The sequence below is a fragment of the Lissotriton vulgaris genome, chromosome 3_1 (genome assembly GCF_964263255.1).
Source record: "Lissotriton vulgaris chromosome 3_1, aLisVul1.2, whole genome shotgun sequence".
Taxonomy (NCBI): domain Eukaryota; kingdom Metazoa; phylum Chordata; class Amphibia; order Caudata; family Salamandridae; genus Lissotriton; species Lissotriton vulgaris.
The window spans coordinates 1,012,988,942-1,013,003,876 of NC_141689.1; positions in this window are offsets into that span (position 1 = coordinate 1,012,988,942).

The following is a 14,935-nucleotide window of genomic DNA, read 5'->3' on the forward strand; positions in this document are numbered from 1 at the left end:
ATCTCGAGGTTGCATAAGATCTCTGAATCCATACACGTGGATGTAGGGGATTGGACGCTACTTGGGTGGTTTTGGGGCCTGATGTCGACTTGGGGTTGGAAGATTCTGATGATCATCGGAGTCGTTGTAGTGTTCCTGTTCACGTGTTGCCTCTGTGTGCAGTGTGGTCCTGCCTTATGTGGCCTCTGTGCTACAACGTGTATAAGACAACCACCTGTTACCAAGGGGACTCGGTTGGACAGAGCTATGCTACAGCAACATCTCGATGGTTTGATGAATATCGAATATGATTCCGACTAGTGCTTGCCTACATGAGGGCAAAAGGAGCGTCTGCGGTTCCGTGACAATTGTAAGTGGTGTTTTCGACTCGTACGAATATGGTCGAGTCTGGTATCTATGAACCGCAAATGACGAGTTTAGTAAGCGTGCGCAGTTTCGCTGTGCTAACTTAAACCGTTCGTTTGTTATGTGGGTTTTTCATCTGTACCCACGGGTTCCATCTTAGATACGGCATCCATTTTGTCTCTTGCCCTCAAGTAGCCAGCGAACGGACGTTGTCCGCTTCGCGACCCTGGGACTCCCAAGATATTTGCGGAAGACACATGTTCTTTGTAAGTGTCTTTATGACGAGGGGGATGCTACTGTAAGGCAGATGGCGCCGCTCAAGGCTCATCTTGCCGCACGGACTTATTGTCTCAGCCGTGCATCTCATTAGGCACGTCCCTTTGATGCCTGTATCTCGTGTTTCCCGATACCTCCCCTTTTACACCCTTTCCGATCTCCCCACTGTCTCCGTCTTCCTCTACACCTGTTCTTGTTCCTATTTCGATCTGTTTTACTGCTGATTGGAATTCGCTAATGGTGGGAAGATGGGTTTTTACAGTTGGGAACCGCCAAATGTTTCCGCACTTATGTTCCGGACCTCATGTGTTTCAAAGTGACCAAAGCGACCCCTCTGGGGGATAATGGTGAGAACCAGGTTGTAAACTTTTGTGTACCATGATGTCTTATGGGTAAAAACTGTATAAAAGGAGCGATCCACAGAACCAATTTGAAGCAGTCTCCCCAAGTTGCACGTGGTGTACTTGTCGTGACTTCTGTGTTCCCTGCAGCAAATAAACCTTGAATCTTTGACGTCGAAGGAAGTGTCCCGTGTCTCTGTGATTCGTACGCCGGAGCAGGTTACCCACGAAGGTTTCAGGTGTTGTGCCCTGGCACCGCTGGGTCTTAAAGAACCCAGTCCTTCACCTTTGGTGCAACATTGGACGCGATTGCAACATACAGTCAGTGATTTAAAATGGACAGTAATTTCTAAAATAGAAAGAAACCCCCGAGGAGGAGACCTTAATCTGGTATTATCCAAACGAGAAGCTTTTCTCATAGTAAAGTTTGACACAGCAGTATCTGGGCTCAACGAATTGAGCGAAATTTTCAAACTATAATTTCCTGCTGCGTACCACTACCTGTCTGTTAAATGATTTGTATGCACTATAACTCTCCCCTGCAGTTATTTCCGTCTATCTCTACACTGTGAGATAATTCCCACTCCAGTCCGTATTTCTTTAACAACCCTGTCCACTGAGTGGGCGGCTCGTTCCGCCGGGCTGACGTATATAGGAAGATCAGTGCAGCGCTGGCCTGCTATTGCGCATGAGCCAGGGTTCAGTGCTGACCCAGACGCCGCCGAGTTTTAAGGTCCAGTCGGATTACTTATCTGTAAGTACCCCATCTCTTCCGGTATTACTTACGGCTCTTTTTCTTTAATGGTTTGACTGATGCCCGTATTCTTTGTCTCTAAAATTAATTTTTGCCGGCCGTGCGTTACATGCTGGTAAGCCTCCTCTAATCTTTTAGTAATCCCGTTGCGATGGTTAACTATTACAAACCCTCATGCACTTATTTTCCGTTACAGGTTTAGGCGTCCTGAATTGAAACTCTTTCGTGACCCGCCTTGCGCGGATTCACGCGTGTTGTCCGCTACCGCGGTAAGCTGCCGCTTCCAAAAAATCTCTCCTGCAAAAAACTGCTGTGTTCATTAGCTGCTAACTATGTTCTTTTTCGGATTGCTTTTAGATTGAGATCACGCAAACCGTTGAACATTAATAAGGCGCCTCCTGAAACTCATCGAATATAAAATAGTTTCTACATCTTACCCGACTAAATGTAATCTCGGTAAGACCGTTTTTCATTAGTTAAACGCGGCCACATAGGTTTTATGCGACCTGTGTACACTGAAATTCTATTTTATTTCTCTAGACGTTACATGTGAGTGTTTACCACCGGCGACGGGCCACATTGTATTTCTTGGACGATTTCAATTAGGTGAGAGTCATAAAAAACCTGTAGTGCACCAAAACTTTACCAGAATTCCGTTTCTGATATATTCCATGTTTACCTTCATACAGGTTCTCTACCATTAATCTCTGCCATCCGGTCCCTCCTCTTAGAAAAGCCTTTTCCAACAGAGAAGGTAAGTAAAATTGCAGTCTCCCATCTTTGACCGCTTGTTAACTCTGTACCTTTTATAAACTACTGACTCCCATAAATTAACTTTTCAGATTCAGGTACATCCCATCTTGTTAGAAAATTGAGGCCCCCATGCCCCTTGCATCTTTGCTTTGTGGTAAGTCTGTGGAGAGGATGGTGGCAACTGAGTGACGTGCCTGATGTTGATCGTTTGGTTAAACAAACCATGTTATTTTGAGTTTCTTACACCCTGTTCCCCCCTTCTTTTCTATTTTTCCAGAGAATACCAAAGGCCTTGAAGAGAATCCCCATAAACCCACGGGATTCGAAACGCGTAGGCCCCAGCCATATTACAGTCTACAAGAGTGATAAGCCTTAATGTCATGATTTCTTGTTGCTTATCACCAGTTTGTGTACATTACCTCTTTTTATTTGATTCACAAAGTATCTTGGACTTTTGACCTGGATATAGGAATGTACTGTGTTTGACTAAACATTAAGTGATTACTGTTTAAGTGCCTCGCAGACTTTGGCTTTCTTCTTGTTTCATGTCTGGTATTATATTGTAAATATTGCATGTTTTTGTAGCTTTCTTAACCACTGTACCCCCCTCCCCCCATGAATGGTTGCATGTTGGATGTTTGTGATATGCTTGATATGATGAATGATTCCCAAAATTGATCCTTCGTTGAATATGTTTTATATGTCTGTTCTTTGAACATGTATTTGATAAAAAATATGATCTTTTTGTTGACAAAATCATAAAGAATAATAAAAGCTATTGACTAGCCCCCGGTCTTGAATGTTGTTTCAAGTACTGTGTTCCAAGTTATGTATATTACTTTTTTGTTATCAGTACTGGCAATCTCCTTTTGTTATTTACGATTACGGCTCAGCCATACTGATTAGAGCCAACCCTTAGTTGCTTTCTGGTAAGAAAAGGCATGGCCCGAGAGGAAGAGATACTGCCTCTCACAGTGAAGAAGGAGCCAAGCATCACACACCCACTAGTGGCTATAGGCCACCACTGCTCCACCTGCAAAGTGAACAGAGATTGCTAACCCCCACATAGCAAAGAGCTACAAGGAGCATTGTGGTACCTGTATAGTTAAAGTCTGCCCCCACCTCGCACTCATTGGGGCCAGGCTCACATTGCTGCCCCCTGGTGGCAATCTGAAACCACTGCAAGGGAGAGGCTAAATAATCTTCTGCAAGGTCCCTATCCTTGCAACCCACTGAGCCCGCAGGCAGGACGTAGTGAGCTGACCTAGGGCAGTATGAATAGGCACCAGGTGCCCAGGAACAAGAAAGGAGTCAGCACCCTCACAGCACTGCCTGTCACCCACAAAAGAGAGCATGAAGAGAGCTATAAGACTGATAGCCAACACCGCAACAAGAAACAGCAGGGACTGGAAAGCCCTGCACACCCCCAGCAGCTGTTGGCCATCATCGCTAGCATGAAGAGCAAACATGTAGGGAGCCAGCAGACTGCACACACGAGGGCTAGCTACTAGCCCCACGGCTGCCAGAGCAGAGACAATGCCAAGAGGGCATATGGGCAATGCACTTCTGCCTGAAGAGAGCAACACCAGCTGGCCACCCAGCAACATATGGTCACTGTTGTCTCATCAAGGAGAATGTCATGCAAAGTGACCAATCCTGACAAGCACGCATGAACATAAGCAGGACCAAGTGCTGTGATGGCGCAGCCTGGTTGTCCAAGCACTACACCCTTGCATGAAGGCAGAAGGAAAGGGATCCAGTGGGTGAAGCACCAAGAAGGTCCCAGAGGGGTGTAAGGGGCCTGCGAGAGGTCCATGAGGAAAGAAGATACAGGCATACAGGGAGCCATTCAAGGACATCCCTAAAGAAACAATGCCTGTTACAGATAGGGCCTGGTTACCTGCAAGTGAGACATTGCCGCTGATGCCATGAGGTGGTAGACTGGCACTACTCCCCACAACAACACAAGTAAGGAGCTGCTTGCCACTGGCCCCACACACACGTCCAGTGCCACCAGTGCTCCAAAAAGACAAGAGGAGCAGAAAGGCTTAGGACGGCCTGGATGCAGGAGGGAGAGCCTCTACATCTCCACTGCACTAGCACTGCCCGCAGTGGGCTAAAGACTACACAAGAGTGTCCTCCACCACCCTTCCTTAAGACTGAATTGCCAGTGGCCCAAAATAGGCAAGAGGAGAGTCACATACCAGCACCCCAGCTCAGTTCCCAGAAGAGGAAACACCAGGAGTAGAAGCTTCAAGAAGGTCCCTGAGGAACCTGATACATGTGACTGGATGCCACCCAGCACTCAAGAGGAAGAGGAGAACCAGATCAGTGACTGCCCTGATCATCGCTAAGCCAGAGCCCAACACCCAAAGTCGGTGGCTGGATTACCCAAACAGTCAACCACTGCGCCTCTCTGTTGGCCGACCCCGAGAAGGTGCTGTGCCTCTGCCTTTGGAAGAGGAGACTCAAGCAACTAGAAGTCTCGTCTAGATGGCCCAGAGACCATTGAACGCTAAGTGGCCCTGTTGGCCTGTTTGGAAGACGGTGCATGCCACCAGACCCAGAAGAATAAATAGAAGTTTGGCCAGTGGTTCTACCCTTGGGAACCTGACGACCGACCAAGTTTATGCGGGAAATTTGTGAGAGGCAGGGCCTGAAATGCATGCTCAAGAAGACTCAAGCTACTGATGGAGCGCATGCAGACACAGAAGCAGTAAGCTACCAAGTTGACAAGACACAAGAGTGACCTGGCAGCCGCTCAGCGGGAGACCCGAGAGTAAGCCGCAAGCATTTGAGAACTGAGTCTTTGCCTTACGCTTCTTAGCGCGGCTATCCAGATACAGTCACCGACGCTTCTGTAACCTAAGATATCCAAGAACAAGGCTGCAGATGCTCCATGAATGATGAAAATGAACTCCTGGCCATCATCGTTCCTGGTGGTTGACTGTTCAAGAACGATGGCCTGCAAACATCACAGCAAGTTGTCACCACATGTCGTCCAGGATTACCAAATGGCTGGCAACCCCATCATGCCAGCTCATGTCAAGTGCATCAATCACCACCACCCCTGGAGTATCAAACAATCAGACTGGAGGCTTACGCCATTGCCATGATAAACTAAGAAGAAACACCAGCAACTACCTGCTCACCTGGCTTGCTTCTAGATCCTGGTAGAGAGAGCACATCATGACCTAGACACATCTACCCCTGAGGTTTGTGCAAGCGACTAGGCAGTGGCTTCTCTGCGGTTTTGCAGCTGCCTTGATGTAGGCTCCACACAGCCCCAAAGCAGCCCAGAAACAGTCCAATGCCAACCCAACCAAGGGGCCTTTCTAAAGCATGAGAAAGAGATTTGATGTTGCCCCACCAACGGATTCCATAATGTAGCAAGGCTGTCTAACAGAGATTTCCAAGGGTCACAGCACACTAATTCAGTTTTCAGTGGGCCAAGCAACACTGTTTTTAAACTTTGCAATGGACTCAGACTATGCACCTGACGCACCCTATTTTCTGAACTTTTGAGACTTACCACAAACTGTCTTCAGCTTCAGTGGAGTGGAACAGCTTCAGACGATGGACACATTTGCACCGGTGTTCTGCCAGAGTGCTACTGACGTATCCAAGCCAGCACTTGTGTCCTGAACCACACTGGTTAAATTATGGATGCCAGTAAAGATGTCCTGTTGCAGTCTGTGTCACATGTCCACTGCTGTCCGGCTGTTCGCCTTTAGAAGCTGATGGACCCTGTGGTGTTCATTTTGTTATTGTTTTATTCCCACAGGTTGGACTTTTGGGAGGAATGTAGTGTCCTGCTGGGCACGTTCTAGTTTCTCTGCAGGCACCAGTATTACCAGCCACTCCTTTGAGGGCTGGCAATACACCCACCCCACAACCATCCAACACAGGTGTCACCGGCCAAGTGACCCTGCCAATACAAGGGCCGTGTGCACGTGAACGTGCTTGTGGCCAGTTGCCAGTACCAGACTACTTGTCAAAAGTGCCTTATTTCCAAATATGTGGGCCTAACGTCCACTACTTTACAGCAAAAAATCTGAATCCTCAATCCCTTTTCCCAATTTGAAAAGCTGCCAGTCTCCACTTAAATTGATTTATCACCCAAGTTCGCTCATAAGAATAAAGAGTGAGCTGCTGAAAAGGTGCAGACCTCCATTTTAGCCTCAACTTAATGTGCTAAGTAAAAATAAAATTTCAGTTCACATTTGATTATCTTCTGTTCAATTGCGCAAATTAGGAATGACAATTAAGACTCTGTTACTTGTACATTCTTGGCAATAAGTATTAGTGTTTCCTATCATTTTCTTAGGTTCATGAGCCTTGTTTCCAGATATAACTTTGAATTCCAATGCCAGCAAATTTAGGGCGAGAGCAGAGCTGGAGTCGAGCCAGCGGTGCGCCGTGGTGCTAACAGCTAAAGCAGGAGCCGAGCTATCACAAGATTTGGCATGTAAAACACAGCAGCAAACGTCATACAACTCTTTACAGTTAATAAGGTTGTTTGCGTATTAAACCATGCAGGGGTGACATTTTTGTATAGCATTCATCTTGAACTGAATTATTCCATGTTTCTCTCAAGTTATTGCTTAAGGAAAGTGAGGCGCTGTGAAATGGAAAGATTTGCCTAGGATCGCACAGTTTGGTCAAGTGAAATAACAGGGAATTTAACCCAGGTTTTCTAGTTATACATTCTGCAATTTCGTTTCTGGATGGATATATCCTTCAACCTCCCATTTAACAACAAAGGGACTAATTTACAATGAATAGGCGAAGGGGGGCGCGCGCAAGTATTTTGGCTGCGTTTCCCTACGCCAAATCAAAAGGGAGGAATGCACTGTATTTATGAGATCCAGTGCATTTCTACCCTTTCAGCCAGCCTCATTGCACAATATGGTGCCTAGTGCCAATGCAGGCACCCTTTCAGCATAGTGCAAGGGTGTCTGCCCTGTTGGCAGGGTTGTTTTGTGTAGGAAAGGACAGCTTCCTACACAAAAACAATTCCTCTTTTGTGCTGCAGAATGCAGCATACACAGAAAGAGGAAAAAACAAGGAGAAATAAACATATTTATCCTCTTTATGCCTCCCCAGGGAAGCATTCAGTTTTGAGCATTCCCAGGTTTCCAGATCCTTGTACGTCTGAGAATGCATCAAAACCCATGGGTGTTGCATGGGATCACCCACCGCAACGCCCATTAAATGTCTCCCTGATGCAGTGTAAGGCAACCCAGTGACTTGTGCTGCGTTGCCTCACACCATATGTACAAAATCATGAAAAGCCACGCAAAGTGGCTGTGCATGGCCCGGTAGATATGGGTCTGCACTCTGCGCCGCCAGAGTGTGATCAAAAGTGATGCACCGGCAGCACATGGTGCTTGTAAATAATCCCCAAAATGTTCAGTTGTTCTATCAGTTAAATTAGTATATATTCTGCCAGTGTCACTATAATGTTTTGAATACTCACAACATGCAAAAAGGGTAACTTATGCCTGGGTCAGCATGCCTAGGTTCCATCAGGATGCCAAGGAAAGACTCTATATGGCCATTTGTTCATTAAATACAAATATCACAGTAAATCCAGCTGCCACTATATCTATAAATAAGTCTTTCTGGAATAAAGTGCGATGTTAAATTAAAGAGATGTCTGGGCACATGTTTTATGTAACCCTGGGCGTAGCTACGCGAACTGCTTAGTGCACTGTGCAAAATGCTGTTCGCACTGATTGCACAGTGCAGGATGCTTGTTCTCACTGTGCAATCAGTGCAAACCGCATCTTGCACAGTGCAAGCAGTCGTTTTCTGCCGCTCGAGAAGACTCCTACTCGAGCTGCAGCTTTCTCAACACAGACTGGTAGTTTCTCATCGTGGCGGTCGCGAACAAACGCGACCACTTGCAATGAGAAACCTGACCTCCCCGCATTGAGAATTTCGCCAGGAGGTTTATTTTCCGCGCTTGCGATCGGCAACTTATTATTGCTGATCGTGAACGAGGAAAAAGTCTTGCCGGGATATCATTTTGCTAGCTCGCGATCGCCATCTTGACAATAAGGACTGCGAGCAAGCAAAAAATTACCACTGTGCTACGCTACGCATGTTTGCACTGTGCTACGTGCAATTTGCATAGTGCGAAGTAGCGCAAACTTCGCAAACTATGCGAGCGTAGCGTAGTACTTCACCCAGAGTTCGTTTTATGCTGACTAGCTCAAGCCCTCAATAGGGTATTTAAATGAATTGCAAAACAATGTTTTTCAGAGAACTCACAGAGGGTCCTCTAGGAGACTGGTCTTCATGAGAAACATGTTAAGTGCAACTGTCTCTGAAGAGACGTTTATTCACATGTTCTGTTTTTTCTTTATTGAGAAAAGTACATTTTTAAACATCTGCTCTTCTGTCCTTCATTTAACAGTTTTTTTTCTTCAAAAACTGCATTAGAAAGTGAATGGGGCTGTGCAAAAAAGTTGGCTCATCCTGCACTATTTTAGAGCTAGTCCCCACGGTACAAGGGCCGAGCCAGACATTTGGCATGCCCACCTCTGATTTGTGCTGTGCTCCAACAGGTTTAAAGGACTGTTCGTGAATTGAATCTATTAAGTAAATCATGTTTCAATAAACATATATAAGTCTTGTGCACGTTTTATTACAGTGTCACATAGATTAATGGGGATTCTGTGCCAAGACGCCTATGTGTTGTCTTCACACGAGTACAACACATGATGACACAATGTGAGCTGTAAGAATTTGTAAGAATTTGTCTTTTTCCTACTCTTGTGTTTTGGTCAGGCAAGCTAATAATCACCTGGAACCTATGCTTTTTGGTCGGATTTACAAATAAACCGGGATCAAAATAAATTTGGTCTGATTTACAAATAAACCAGCATGAAAATAAAATCCAAGAAATAGCTGATAGAAAAGATAACTTTTGTTACAGGAGTCTTTGAAAGGCTTGGTTAAATATTTCAGGAAAAATTATTTGAAGTCTCCCTGAAAGTCGGTGAAAAAAGTCTGCCCTATAAGGTCTATCGTATTCCTATACGTATCTAAACACCTACCATATGAAGATGCAACACATTATCTACAGAAAAAACTGAATGGGACTATTTTCATATTTTCTAAAATGTACCAATGATTTCAAGATGTGTCATATGAGTCTGATACACCCCTATTTTGATGGTGAACCAGAGGTCAACATCCAAGAAAGCAATTGACACAACCAATTTCCCTACAAATGGTGTAAAAAGCCACAGGACCATTTAAAAATTCCTAATTCTGCACTTGTAGTTACACCTACGCTTGTGTGCAGATATACAAGTTCTTCCTGGAGTGTGCTGGGAAAGCTGCACTAGCTGCAGATTTCCAGGCATACTCAGAAATAAATTTGCACTTTCCTGTGTCTGCCTGTTCATTGATCTTTCTGTTCCATAATTGGACTCAGAATACAACTATACCTCTTAAAATTTCAATGTCTTCGTGCAATGGCACTTTTTTCTCTACTGTGGAAATATAATTATCCAATGAGAAATCCTTGTCCATAAACTTCCATTAATTTTGGAGGTGTACACTGCCTATTCCAATCTTGGAAAGGGATTTACTCCTGTTCTTGTTCTTCTGTTGTGTGATTGTGTGGTAACATTTCACTTAATTACAAGAATTTACAAGTGCAAAGTTGCCATGCGTGAATATCTGGCAGTGGCACCAAGAAATTCCACCATTTTTTGTCAGTCAATGAAAACATTATTTGGTTTTTTACAACCATAAAGATATACAGATACAGCATCTCACTCAATTAAAATAAGCACACAAGTCCATATCATAAAATATGGAATACATCTTCTGCATGTCCAAATAACACATTTTCTTTAAAATAAAACCAGTTCTCATCTTCAGATTTATTAAGATCTGATATTCCATTATTGGGCACCTAGTCTTTCAAGTAAATAACTTATTCTCCTAAATATCTAAATTTCATCATCACTCTTTACATTTGAGAAACACATAAACTATATTTATGAATTTTTCCATGGCACAGGCAATATCTAAATTCATCATTCCCACTAAGAGGTTTACAGCTTGCATCCTATTTTTAATCTCATATTTTTTTTAAATCGGATCAAAAAATTCTCTTAGTAAATATAAAATCTTCATACAGTCTAATAAAATATGTAAAATGTCACAGGTGATACCTAAAGTGCAAGTGCATTTGCCCTTACTGTCTATCATTGAATTTTTGACCCCTTTATTCCCATAGCAGGGGTTTATCCCAATTCGCAATCTTAACACTTCACGCCTTAGTCGGCAGCTAGGTAATCTATCTACATAGGGGTAATGTAGGTCACTTTCCCAAGCAAAGATCATATGGGACACTGAGGTTTTCCCCGAAAGGTATACAAGGTCATGTGTACGTGACATTTCAGTTCCCAATAGCTTATCTATCGTTAAATGGAGTGACTGCGGGCACAGCTTTAATTTAAACACTCCCTATGCTTTGCTTATTAAGGTTCTTGTTTCTTTTGCCCAGATCAGCTCACTGTTGGCAATTTCGCTTTTGCACAACTGCGAGAATTTTTTTGGTCCTCACCTGACCCTAGAAGCTGCCAGAAACGTAATAAAGCCATGCAGGCTGTTATGGCCAATGAGGTGATTCCCAGTTCTAATCTTGCTGCTTGTACCATTGACGATTTGGCAGCGAGAACAGGCTTTTGAGGATATTTCCCTCCTCTTTGTCCCAACCTTTTTTGCCACTTAAATAGAGTACCTCTGCACCATACAGGAATTGTGGAGGGACCATTGCTAGGTAGGCCTTTATAACTGGCCTATCAGACATTTCTCCATATGTGCTATTAAATCTTTTTAAACCCTTCACAGAAGTAGCTGCCCTCATTTTTAAAGCGTCCAGGTGTGTCTGCCATTTCAGGTTACTCTCAAACCACATCCCAAGATATCTATATTCTGTTACTTTCTCTAGTAATTCTGTGCCTAGATACCAAGAAAACCTTCTTTTGCTTCTTCCAAAGCCTAGGATTTTGGTATTTTCCATGTTCACCACAATTTTTGTATTTAAGCAATAATCTTTAAACATGTTTAGTTTTCTTTGTAGTCCAATCTCCGTCTGGTCTTTAATTACCAAATCATCTGCGTATAACAGACAGGGTATATGGTTTCCTCCTAGTTTCAGGCTAGCCCCTGTAACCTCCCTTAACTTTAAGGGCAGATCGGCTATAAACAGGGAAAAGAGCAAGCGGGCAAGTACACACCCCTGCCTCAAGCCATTACCAATCTGGATCCTCCCAGATAATCCTCCCTCCTCATCCAAGATTATCTGGGCCCAGTTTTCTGTATGCAGGGCTTGGATGAAGGCCAATAAATCACCTTGAATGTTATACCCTACCGACGTTGACCACAACTGTTCCCTACTCACAAGATCAAATCCTGCGAAGAAGTCGACAAAACAGCAGAACAGATTGTCCCTCTGTTCTATCGACTTCCGTGCAATGGACCAGAGAGCAAAACAGTGATCAGCCGTTGAGTGTCCCTCTTTAAATCCTCCCTGCTCTGGGGGCACTATCTTTTTTTCATCTGCTCAATCCTTGAGTAACCCCAAAATTACTTTGGCGAAGACCTTTTTGCCTATGTCCAAGAGATTTATCAGGCAATAGTTTTTAGGGGAATTTACATCTCCTTTTTTATGTAATGGTCTTACAATAGCCCCTTTCCAGCTTTCTGGCATGATTCCTGAATTAAGTATCCCCTGGAACATATTCGAAAAAAATACCGCCCACCACTCAGGGTTCGTTTTTATAATGACTGCCGGCAGATTATCTGGGCCTGCAGCTTGAGGTAAATTTAGTCTAACTATTATACTGCTGATATGGCTTGGGGAGAAATACTCTTTTACTTCTTCCCTCACTCTTGGCCATCTTTTGGCACATGTTTGCCCCAGTCTTGGCCATTTCCCATAGATTTCCTCTAAATAATCCCCCCACCTATGCTCCGGTACCGAGCATTGCAGGGTCCCTACAGCTTTCCCAGTACATTCTTGTATTAATTTCCAAAAGCCTTTGACTTTTTATCTTTGATTGCCTCAAGTAACTTTACCCAACACTTGTCCTTATAGGTTCTTTTTTTAATCTCTTATGATTGTCTTATATTTTAGTCTTAATTTCTGAAGGTTAAGTAATAACTCAACGCTGTATCTACCTCTAAGGCTTCTCTCCTTTTGCCTAATACAGGCTTTTACTTTGCGGTAATCCTCATCAAACCACAGCTTGTTATTGGAGAATTGATTATCCTTACTTACTAACTCATGATTACCACGTTTGATTTTTTATCCTGAGACAGTCTACCAATTGTTTTATGAATTGTCTTCATACCAGGTAATCACTTCCTCTGGTAATTAAATTTCGCCATTTGAATGTAACAAAGTATTACAAGCAGAAATGGATTTGTGAATAAGTCCCATTGGTTGCACAGGTAGTTCAAATAATCTGGATGTGCAATTTGTCAAGGTATTTAAGTATTTTTAGGTCTCGCCTTTTCCATTGGAAAATGGCGAGAATTCAAGTGCTCAATCCACTAGTCAAACCACTGCAGTTCCGACTGCAGTTTCTTCACAGTGCATGTGAAAAGCGGGAGAATCACGTGACCACAAGCCTCTCGTGAACAAGCCCAGCCAGCCCATTTCCCCACAGGCTTCCCCATTGCATCACCACATCAAAGCTAGCCATCTGTTGTTTCCCCAGCATGGTGCCGCCAGCAGCTTCACTTCAGGCATCCACTCCCCCCGCCCCCTAATTCACACTTCTCACGGTCACCAGGCTGTGTTTCGCAATCCCCCCCCCCCCCCCTCCTCCCCACTATCATTCTGCTATGCAGATCGTTTCTTTTCTCTTAATTCTAAGAATAATAAGCGCAAACTCGACCAACGTAATTGGAGTGCATTACTTGTCCTAAAATGCCGTGTTGTCTGTCCCTCGAGCTTGCCGTTTTTTTCCTCCGGGTATCCTCCCTTGTTATAGTAGTGTAGCCACGTGTCTCTTCTTTAAGCAACTTCCGGGACAGATCACATACATTTGGCACTGGTGCAAAAAATAGCGCACATGCTTGTTTGCACCCCTTAGCTGCTTATGTTATATAAATTGGAGCAAACGCACTCTGCAGTCCATACTACATAAAGGCTCCTCCTCGCCTTTCGCCGTTCTGGGTTCTCCATCCCCAACGTAACCTCACCCCTCCTCTTTTCGCCGTTCCATCTTTGCTCTGCCTCCATTTGCCCTTTCTCTGCCCTCTGCCTCTCCTTCCCCTCCAGTCCACTCCACCTCAGTCTCTCCTTTCACGTATCCTAAGCCCACCTCCTCTGTTTTTTTCCTAAAACCCCAGCGTGCGCTCGCCCTCATGCCAGCATTTCTCCTCCCCTAATTATTCACTGCACGGCCGGCCAGCACATCAAAGGCTGCTGCTTTCCGTGCGTCTCGTCACCCGTCCTCCCTTGTAATTATTTACTTCACTTTAGTTTAACAGTTCTTCTTCCTCATCTCTGGTACACGCAGTTGAGTTTCATTGACCTTTTTTCCTCTTAAACATTAGTATAGCGAGAACAATCCCAGTGATTTTCAAAATGTGGGCACTTAATGTTTTGTTCTCGTCAAAATCCCAATGTGTTTTTAGCTTTTACTGATCTAACAGTAGCTTGTTTTAGCTATAAAGCCAATAAAATGGGCTATCGTGGTAATAATTCCTGTTCTTTACATTATGCCACGGTTTTGGATTTGAGGTTTTCTACAGTGTGGTCCGTCGCATCTAGATGCCAGAACACTTAGTTTACACAGTTGTTTAACAAAAAAGTATAAGCAAAGTATAAAATCAGAGCCACACCAGTTATATTTACATTAAATTAATATTCTAGAACCCAGTTTATTGAACTTGGTGTATAACTTCATGTTTTAGTGAAGGAGGAAAGTGTTTTTTAAAGGTCTCGTGCTTTTCTTCCAATAGTTAATTCGTTTTTGTTTTATCTTGGGTTATATAATCAAGAACATTTCAGGAGTTAGATTATCCCTTTCAATGAAGGCAGCACACGCAACGCCACTCAGACACGCAACGCCACTCAGAAACGCAACGCCACTCACACACGCAACGCCACTCAGACGCGCAATGCCACTCAGACACGCAACGCCACTCACACATGCAACGCCACTCACACATGCAACGCCACTCACACACGCATCGCAACTCATCCACGCAACCCCACTCACACACGCAACGCAACTCATCCACGCAACCCCACTCATCCACGCAACGCCACTCATCAACGCAACGCCACTCACACATGCAACGCCACTCACCCACGCAACACCACTCACACATGCAACGCCACTCACCCACGCAACACCACTCACACATGCAACGCCACTCACACATGCAACGCCACTCACACATGCAACGCCACTCACTCAAA